General features: G+C 48.6%; 1 protein-coding gene across 1 annotated transcript in view; it reads left to right on the plus strand.

Moving 5' to 3' along the window:
- mtmr10 (myotubularin related protein 10) overlaps positions 1–10,270 on the plus strand; it is a 902,395-nt gene that overhangs the window by 561,996 nt on the left and 330,129 nt on the right. The gene's annotated exons all lie outside the window — the stretch shown is intronic.

Below are 10,270 nucleotides of genomic sequence, written 5' to 3' on the forward strand. Positions count from 1 at the left end.
AGATAAATCACCTCTGGAGTACGTTTGTAGATACTTTCTCTTTAGCCACAGTAGTCACAATATCAGACCTAGTAATCCTTGGTTCAAATATTATTCACAACAGCAGGTCAATTTACAGTCACTTTGTTTAATAGCCTGATGGCTGTGGGGAAGCAGCTGTTCCTGAACCTGGATGTTGCAGATTTCAGGCTCCTGTACCTTCTACCTGAAGGCAGCAGAGAGATGAGTGTGTGGCCAGGATGGTGTGGGTCCTTGATGATGTTGGCAGCCTTTTTGAGGCAGCGACTGCGATAGATCCCTTAGATGGTGGGGAGGTCAGAGCCGATGATGGACTGGGCAGTGTTTACAACTTTTTGCAGTCTTTTCCGCTCCTGGACGCTCAGGTTGCCGTACCAAGCAACGATGCAACCGGTCAGCATGCTCTCTACTGTGCACCTGTAGAAGTTCGAGAGAGTCCTCCTTGACAAACCGACTCTCCGTAATCTTCTCAGGAAGTAGAGGCACTGATATGCTTTCTTTATGATTGCATCAGTGTTCTGGGACCAGGAGAGATCTTCAGAAATATGCACGCCCAGGAATTTGAAGTTCTTGACCCTTTCCACCATCGGCCCATTGATATAAACGGGACTGTGGGTCCCCATCCTACCACTTCTGAAGTCCACAAACAGTACCTTGGTTTTGCTGGTGTTGAGAGCAAGGCTATTGTGCTGGAACCATTTGGTCAATTGGTCGATCTCACTTCTATACTCTGACTCATCCCCATCAGTGATACGTCCCACAACAGTGGTGTCATCAGCGGACTTGATGATGGAGTTCGCACTATGTCCGGCTACGCAGTCATGGGTATAGAGTGAGTACAGCAGGGGCTGAGCACGCAGCCTTGAGGTGCTCCCGTGCTGATTGTTATCGAAGATGACACATTTCCACCAATACGGACAGACTGTGGTCTGTGAATGAGGAAGTTGAAGAAAGATCATAAGAGATTGATCATCGGAGCAGAATTTGGCCATTCGGCCTATCAAGTCTACTCCGCCATTCAATCTATCTCTCCCTCCTAACCCCATTCTCCTGCCTTCTCCCATAACTTCTGACACTCGTACTAATGAAGAATCGACCTCTGCCTTGAAATTATCCACTGACTTTGCCTCAAGTCTTCTGTGGCAAAGAATTCTACAGATTCTCCACTCTGGTGTGAAACAATTAGACAAATACATGATAGGACAGGTTTGGAGGGATATGGACCAAGCGCAGGTAATGTAGCTGGGACATGTTGGCCAGTGTGGGCAAGTGTGGTCGAAGGGCCTGTTTCCACACTGTATCACTCTGACACAGGGATAATTGACCAGGCTTGAGCAGCCGGCAGGGATCTCAGGCACACAAGGGTCAACTGGCCACTAATATCAAGTGGCAGATTGGGAGAACAGCCCCACAGTCTCACTCCCAGCATCAAACTCCTGCAGCCAACGCACCACACTCTGCCATCACATGGCTGTGTATTTCCCTGGGCCTGCAGCCAAGCACTGCCCTCAGTGTTATAAACAAACAACACAGGAGAGACGTGGACTGGAACTCACCCACACACTGTCCAGCCTCAGTCTTGTCCTTGTAAAGTGCTGCATCTCAACGTCCACACACACACACACGCTCTGGATGCTTCTGTGAATTCTGGTCGCTGGCTCTGGGCATGTTTGGACAAAGTAATCTGAGGCTCGTGATTTCCCAAGTATGGGACAGGCACCATCTGCTGGCACAGTGAGGAGCAGCAAGCACTGCAGGAGGGAGGGTTGATGGGTAACGGGGAACATTGATTGCTGTGTATTTCCTCTGTCCTCAGCAGAGGTCTCACCTTTGTCCCCCTCCGTCCCCATCTCAATGAGTTCCGCGCCCACCATGACTTGGAGCGCTTCTACCGTCGTCTCCGCCTCACAGCGCACTTCCATGGGAAGGAGTCCTCGCCCCCTAATGATGACCCCTTTTCCCGTCTCCAACGCACCCCCTCCTCGTGGAACCCCCCTCATAAAGTCCCGGCTCTGGAACTCTTCATTCAGAACTGCCGCCGCGACGTCAACCGCCTCAACTTCTCCACTCCCCTGTCTCACTCCAATCTTTCCCCCTCTGAACGCACTGCCATCGAATCACTCCGCAAAAACCCAGACTGGGTCATCAAACCAGCCGACAAGGGAGGTGCCGTGGTAGTCTGGCGCGCCGATCTCTACAAAGCTGAGGCCACGCGCCAACTCTCGGACACCTCCTCCTACTTACCCTTGGACCATGACCCCACTGACGAGCACCAGGCCACCATTTCTAGCACCATCACCGACTTCATCAATTCCCACGCCCTACCTGACCAAGCCTCCAAACTCATCGTTCCCCAGCCCCGCACGGCCCGTTTTTACCTTCTCCCCAAAATCCACAAACCCGGCTCTCCCGGCAGACCCATTGTCTCTGCGTGTTCGTGCCCCACCGAACTCATCTCCACATACCTTGACTCCATCCTATCCCCCTTGGTCAAATCCCTTCCCACCTATGTTCTAGACACCTCAGACACTCTCCGCCGCCTCCACGCATTCCACTCTCTGGGCCCTCACCCCCTCATCTTCACCATGGATGTCCGGTCACTCTACACCTCCATCCCCCACCAGGATGGCCTCAGAGCCCTTCGGTTCTTCCTCGACCAGAGGAGCAACCTATACCCAGCCACTGACACTCTCCTCCGCCTAGCGGAGTTGGTCCTCACCCTCAATAACTTTACATTTGACTCCTCCCATTTCCTCCAAACACAAGGCGTAGCTATGGGCACACGCATGGGCCCCAGCTACGCCTGCCTCTTTGTCGGGTACGTTGAACAATCCTTGTTCGAGACGTACCAGGGCCCCATCCCCGACCTCTACCTCCGCTACATTGACGACTGCTTTGGTGCCACCTCCTGCACCCACACACAACTGACTGACTTCATCCACTTCACCACCAACTTCCATCCGGCACTCCAATACACCTGGACGATTTCCGACACTTCCCTACCATTCCTTGACCTCACCATCTCCATCGCAGGGGACAGACTCCTGACCGACATACATTACAAACCCACTGACTCACGTGGCTATCTGGACTACACGTCTTCCCACCCTGCCCCCTGTAAAGACTCCATCCCCTACTCCCAATTCCTCCGCCTACGCCGCATCTGTTCCCAGGATGAGACATTTCATACCAGGGCATCGGAAATGTCCTCGTTCTTCAGGGAACGGGGATTCCCCTCCGCCACCATAGATGAGGCTCACACCAGGGTCTCATCCATACCCCGTAACACTGCTCTCTCTCCCCATCCCCGCACACGCAACAAGGGCAGAGTCCCTCTGGTCCTCACCTTTCACCCCACCAGCCGGCAAATGCAACACATAATCCTCCGCCATTTCCGCCACCTCCAACGTGACCCCACCACTCGCCACATCTTCCCATCTCCCCCCATGTCTGCCTTCCGCAAAGACCGCTCCCTCCGCAACTCCCTCGTCAATTCCTCCCTTCCCTCCCGCACCACCCCCTCCCCGGGCACTTTCCGTTGCAACCGCAAGAAATGCAACACCTGTCCCTTCACCTCCCCCCTCGACTCCATTCAAGGTCCCAAGCAGTCGTTCCAGGTGCGACAAAGGTTCACCTGTATCTCCTCCAACCTCATCTACTGCATCCGCTGCTCTAGATGTCAGCTGATTTACATCGGTGAGACCAAGCGTAGGTTGGGCGATCGTTTCGCCGAACACCTCCGCTCAGTCCGCAATAACCTACCTGACCTCCCGGTGGCTCAGCACTTCAACTCCCCCTCCCATTCCCAATCCGACCTCTCTGTCCTGGGTCTCCTCCATTGCCAGAGTGAGCAACAGCGGAAATTGGAGGAACAGCACCTCATATTCCGTCTGGGGTCCTTGCGTCCTTATGGCATTAACATTGAATTCTCCCAATTTGGCTAGCCCGTGCTGTCTCCTCCCCTTCCTTAACCCTCTAGCTGTCTCCTCCCACCCTCCCATCCGCCCGCCCTCGGGCTCCTCCTCCTCCTCCCCTTTTCCTTCTTTCTTTCCCCACCCCCCATCAGTCTGAAGAAGGGTTTCGGCCCGAAACGTCGCCTATTTCCTTCGCTCCATAGAAGCTGCTGCACCCGCTGAGTTTCCCCAGCAATTTTGTGTACCTTTGATTGCAACACTGCTGGGCCTCTGCTTTCACAGGGACACACACCAAGCATGCAGCACATGTGAGAGAAAACCAAGGGTGATGAGAACCAGGCACTGAAGGAACTGACTGTCAGTCCAAAGTAGTCCTGTCGGAGGTAGACAAAAGTGCTGGAGAAACCCAGCGGGTGAGGCAGCATCTATGGAGCGAAGGAAATAGGCAACATTTCGAGCCGAAACCCTTGGTCCCAAGGATCTGGTGATCCAAAGATGGACATGTTTGTAGGTTAAGTGTTCAAAAGGGAACTGCAGATGCTGGAATATCGAAGGTACACAAAATTGCTGGGGAAACTCAGCGGGTGCAGCAGCATCTATGGAGCGAAGGAAATAGGCGACGTTTCGGGCCGAAACCCTTCTTCAGGTTTGTAGGTTAAATGGCTTGGTATAAATGTAAACTGTCCCTAGTGTGTATACACGATAGTGTAAGTGTGCGGGGATCGCTGGTTGGCGTGGACTCAGTGGACCAAGGGGCCTGTTTCCACGCTGAATCTCTAAACTAAGTCTACATCTGCGGGGTGGCTCCTGAGAGAGGATGATGTGGTTGAACAACCTGCAAGGTTCTCTGCTTTCTGCAATTGTTCCTGTGGATTAGAGGTTATCAAACACAAACCCCCTAATAAAGATGGGAAAGAGAAATCAGGGGACAACAGTCCTCAGTGGTTGGGAAATTACTGGAATCCATAATGTAGGATATCACGTGTAGAAAAGAACTGCAGATGCTGGTTTAAATCGAAGGTAGACACAAAATGCTACAGTAACTCAGTGGGACAGGCAGCGCAGAATCTCTGGAGAGAAGGAATGGGTGACGCTTCGGGTCGAGACCCTTCTTCAGACTGGTTAGGGATAAGGGAAACAAGAGATATAGACAGTGATGTGGAGAGATAAAGAATAATGAATGAAAGATATGCAGAAAAGTTATGATAAAGGAAACAGGCCACTGTTAGCTGTTTGTAGGGTGAAAATCAGAAGCTAGTGCGACTTGGGTGGGGCCGAGGGATAGAGAGAGGGGGAATGCCGGGGCTACTTGAAGTGAGAGAAATCAATATTCATACCACTGGGCTGTAAGCTGCCCAAGTAAAATATGAGATGCTGTTCCTCCAATTTGCATTTAGCCTCACTCTGACAGTGGAGGAGGCCGAGGACAAAAAGATATGTGTAGGAATGGGAAGGAGAATGAAAATGTCCAGCAGCGGCTGTCTCGCCAACAGTCTGTCTCATCCTTTTCCTGCTTTGTTAGTTTTAATTTTAATGCGTGTTAAATGTATGTGTTAGTGTTCTTTAGCTTTGTTTTACGTGGGGGGTGGGGGTTGGGGGAAACTTTTTTCAATCTCTTACCTCGACGGAGATGCGATTTTTTCACACATCATATCTCCGTCCGCACTGCGGCCTAACATCATGGAGCTGGCGGTCCCTGTCCGGGATCGACCTTGAAGCTCCAACCGTGGGAGCCTGCGGACTTAACATCATGGAGCTGGCAGTCCCTGTCCTGGATCGACCTTGAAGCTCCAACCGTGGGAGCTTGCGGACTTAACATCATGGAGCTTGCGGTCCCTAGTTAGGGACCAAGTTCGGGAGCTCCAGGCCGCGGGAGCCTGCGGACTTAACATCGTGGAGCTTGCGTCCCCTAGTTAGGGACCAACTTCGGGAGCTCCAACCGCAGGAGCTTCGACCACACTGACACGGGGGCTTTGATTGCGCCGGCTGTGGGGGCTTCGATTGCAGATGGTTTGACTGCTCCGGCTGCGGGCGAATAAGGAGGAAAGAAGATAAAACTTTATTGCCTTCCATCACAGTGAGGAATGTGGGGAATCCGCTGTGGTGGATGTTTATGTTAACTTTTATGTAGTTGTGTGTCTTGTTGCTTTTTATTTAGTATGGCTGTATAGTAAATCAAGTTTCACTGTACCTTAATTGGTACACGTGACAATAACAATAATAATGAACGTTATTTCGGACTCAAGGTCCAGACAAGGGACAACGTTACATAAAAAATACATTGCATATTAAAAACATCATAAAGTACATATAAAATCTTAGTATATCACTTATAAAAGCATCACAAGTTATATATTTTAAAAAAACCACAATTCATGAATTAAAATCCAGAATAAAAAGAATGATCAATGTGCTACAACGGGAGAATGATACCAGTGTCTCCACAACTGGGATTGGTAGCGTGTCGTGCTAAACCTTATGTTTGACAAGGCCACAATAATCACATTTTTAGAGTCATTTATCCTGCAGATTAATTTATACATATGATTTCTTAGGATAGCTTCTAAAGTAGTGACTGCTGCCGTCACAAACATGTTACTAGTAGGTATGTTACAATACTTACCTTCAGCAGCGCTGCAGTTCTGCCACTAGCCGTGTGCGCGATTGTGCCGCGTGGGGGGGGGGGGGGGGGATTAAAACGCGATTTTCTTTTACCTTGTCCTGGATTATATTTTGTCGGAGTCCAAGCGTTTGCTGAAGAATCGTTCCGACGGCCGTTCTGTGTCTTTTTTTTTTTTAATCGCCCGACAATTTCAACGCTGGAGTCATTTTAAAACCAGCTTCTAAAGCCGTAAACGCCGACAACGGGGACGGATTTCATGTAGGTGACAGGTAAAAGAAAGTTGTTTATTTTTATGTATAAAAGTGTTTCTTAAGATGCCTTTAGTTCACATTTTAAGTTGCGAAATGGCGATTTAGTCCCCATACGAACCGGCATGCCGATATGGGGGTATAAAGCACCACAACCTCAACGTTCCAAATGGTCCCGTTCCAGTAAAACCCACTCGCAAGCTGATTTTAAATGGCCATTAATTTACAGGTATTAAACATTAAATTCCTTCCATTTGGCCTATAAATCCATGACAATGAGATTTTAAAAATATGTTATATTGTGAATTCTTGTGTGAATGTTATTTGGACACTTAGGCCATTTAAAAATGTTAATCTATTCTTAAGAAATTGATAGATGTTTAGATCTAGTAATTGAATTTTGTAATTAGGTAACTAACTAATTAAATGCTTTAATTTCAAGTCATCTAAGTAAGATTGTTTCATATTTGTTTCAGAATGCTTTACCTTTGCTCCAATCAGCCACATCTTCACCTTTGACCTTTGAAATTACCTTTGATTACACTGCGCACCTGAACTCCTTTTACGCTCGTTTCGAGAGGGGCAACACCACTCCAGGTCTGCCGACTATCGACAATACCGCCAGCAGGCTGGCTACCGAAGCTGAAGGGAGGAATGTGCACACATTCTCGCTGTCCGAGCACGACGTGAGGAGGGCTCTGACACGGGTGAACACGAGAAAAGCTGCAGGCCCCGATGGCATCTCGGGGCGAGTACTCAAGTCCTGTGCTATGCAGCTAGCTCCAGTGCTCACTACATTATTCAACCTCTCCCTGGACAAGTCCGTGGTCCCTGCCTGCTTCAAAAAATCCATCATTGTACCGGTACCAAAAAATGCCTCCCCAGCCTGTCTGAATGACTACCGTCCGGTGGCCCTTACCTCGGTAGTCATGAAATGCTTTGAGAGGCTGGTGAAGAAACACATCTGCGCCTTCCTCCCTCGGAACATGGACCCGTTGCAGTTCGCATACCGTCCGAACAGATCCACGGACGATGCGGTCTCCCAGGTCTTGCACACCGCTCTCTCCCATCTGGACAGCCAGAAGGGGGGCTACGTGAGGATGCTGTTCATAGACTACAGTTCAGCCTTCAACACGATAGTCCCCACCAGACTGGCCGGGAAGCTAATGGAATTGGGGCTCAACACCTCCCTGTGTGCCTGGGTCCTGGACTTTCTCACCGCCAGGCCCCAGGTAGTCAAGATGGGAGGGAATACATCGAAGTCCCTCACCCTGAGCACAGGATCGCCCCAGGGTTGTGTCCTCAACCCCCTATTGTACTCCCTGTACACACATGACTGTGTGGCTAGGTTCAGCTCCAACTCAATAATTAAGTTTGCTGATGACACTGTGGTGGTGGGCCTGATCTCAGACAACGACGAGAAGGCCTACCGGGAGGAGGTGGCTGGTCTAGCACTCTTGTGCCAGGATAACAGCCTCCTCTTGAACATCAAAAAAACGAAGGAGCTGATCATGGACTTTAGGAGGGCACATCATCCGAGGACGTACACTCCATTGAGGATAAATGGGGATCCTGTGGATAGGGTGAACTGTTTTAAATATCTGGGAGTCCACATCTCCGAGGATATGACATGGGCATCACACGCCTCAGCACTCGTGAGTAAGGCAAGGCAGCGCCTTTACCACCTCAGGCAATTGAGGAAATTCAGAGTGTCTCCGAGGATCCTCCAGTGCTTCTACGCAGCGGCGGTGGAAAGCATCTTGTCCGGGAACATTACCATCTGGTTTGGGAATTGCTCTGCCAAGGACAAGAAGGCTCTGCAGAGAGTAGTGCGTTTGGCCGAACGCACTATGGGAACTTCACTTGCCCCCCTGCAGGAACTATACATCAGGAGGTGCAACTCCAGAGCCAACAATATCATGAGAGACCCCTTCCACCCCTGTTCCAGCTGCTACGGTCAGGCAAACGCCTCTGTTGCCATGCGGTGAGAACGGAGAGGTTGAGAAGTAGGTATGTTGCAAAGCCTACATGAAGCGTCGCTGAAAATCTGTCGCTGCGGGTGTGCGCGATTTTGGCGCCGTTTAGAGGGGGGCGGGTTTAAAACGCGATTTTCTCTAGGCTGTTCAAATCGAAGATGTTCAGCCTAGTTAATTATTAACGAAAAATCGCTGGAAGACCCCGTCGCAAAAGCTATTATTAGTTTTAAAGGCCTCGTATAATAGTTATAGTAGTTTAAAAATCAATCTCTAACCCCGCGACCACCGGCAGCTGTCAGGGTCGCATAGAGCAAATAATAGAAGGTAGGCTGCATATTTTTACATTAAAAAGGGCTTCTTAAGATCCCTTTATACAAAGTTTAATATTGCGAGTAGCTCATTTTGGGCCTATTATATCCCGCAGTATTTTTCTGGGCATTTGAGGCACAAATCTACCGCAATGTGAACGTTCTAAACCAGCGCGTTCACAGGATCCCACTAGAAAGCTGATTTAAAATGGACTTTAATTTACAGCAATTAAACACTAAATTCCTTCCATTTTGGCCTATAAATTAATGTAAATGAGATTTAAAAATCATGTTTTATTGTGAATTATTTATGAATATTATTTGGACACTTAGGCTATTTAAAAATGTTAATCATTTATTAAGAAATGGATAGATGTTTAGATCTAGTAATTGAAGTTTGAAATTAGCTACACTTGGGTAACTAACTAATTATATGCTTTAATTTCAGGTCATCCAAGTAAGATTATTTTATATTTGTTTCAGAATGGTTCAATCTACGATAACTGAACATTTCATTCAGTTCTCTTAATTTTTAAGAAGGTTATGATCTTTTGACTGTCCACGATCACAGCTTTTTTGTTATGTCCATAGAAAATCAATAGGGAACAAGATGCTAATTTCCAAGTATGAAAATGGCCATAACTTTTTAAATACTTGAGATATGAAAGTGAATTAGGTGTCAAATTAAACTTCTTTTTATGCTTTATCTGATGGGATAAATTACAGACTTGATTTTTTAAATCTCACAATTTTGTAACATTGCTATGAGAAGGGGTTTCTTCCCAGAGGCCATTTGGTCTGTAAACGCCTATCTCACCAGGGACTAACTCTACTGAACGTTTTTCCTTCCATTATTTATTATGTAAAATAATATGTGTGTTTATGATTGTGTTTATAGTTTGTTTGGTTTGTTTGTCTTTTTGCACAAAGTCCGCGAGCATTGCCACTTTCATTTCACTGCACATCTCGTATGTGTATGTGACAAATAAACTTGACTTGACTTGGACCTTTTTTCATTGCCAGGAGCAAAGACCCTATAGCTGCTATAAGGTCTTTGGCCAGGAGCAGCAGCAGCGGCGGGCACGCGCACGTACCGCGGACACGCGGACGTACCTCGGGCACGTGCACGTACCGCGAACACGCGCACGTACCGCGAACACGCGCACGTACCGCGAACACGCGC

The sequence above is a fragment of the Amblyraja radiata genome, chromosome X (genome assembly GCF_010909765.2).
Source record: "Amblyraja radiata isolate CabotCenter1 chromosome X, sAmbRad1.1.pri, whole genome shotgun sequence".
NCBI classification, from domain to species: domain Eukaryota; kingdom Metazoa; phylum Chordata; class Chondrichthyes; order Rajiformes; family Rajidae; genus Amblyraja; species Amblyraja radiata.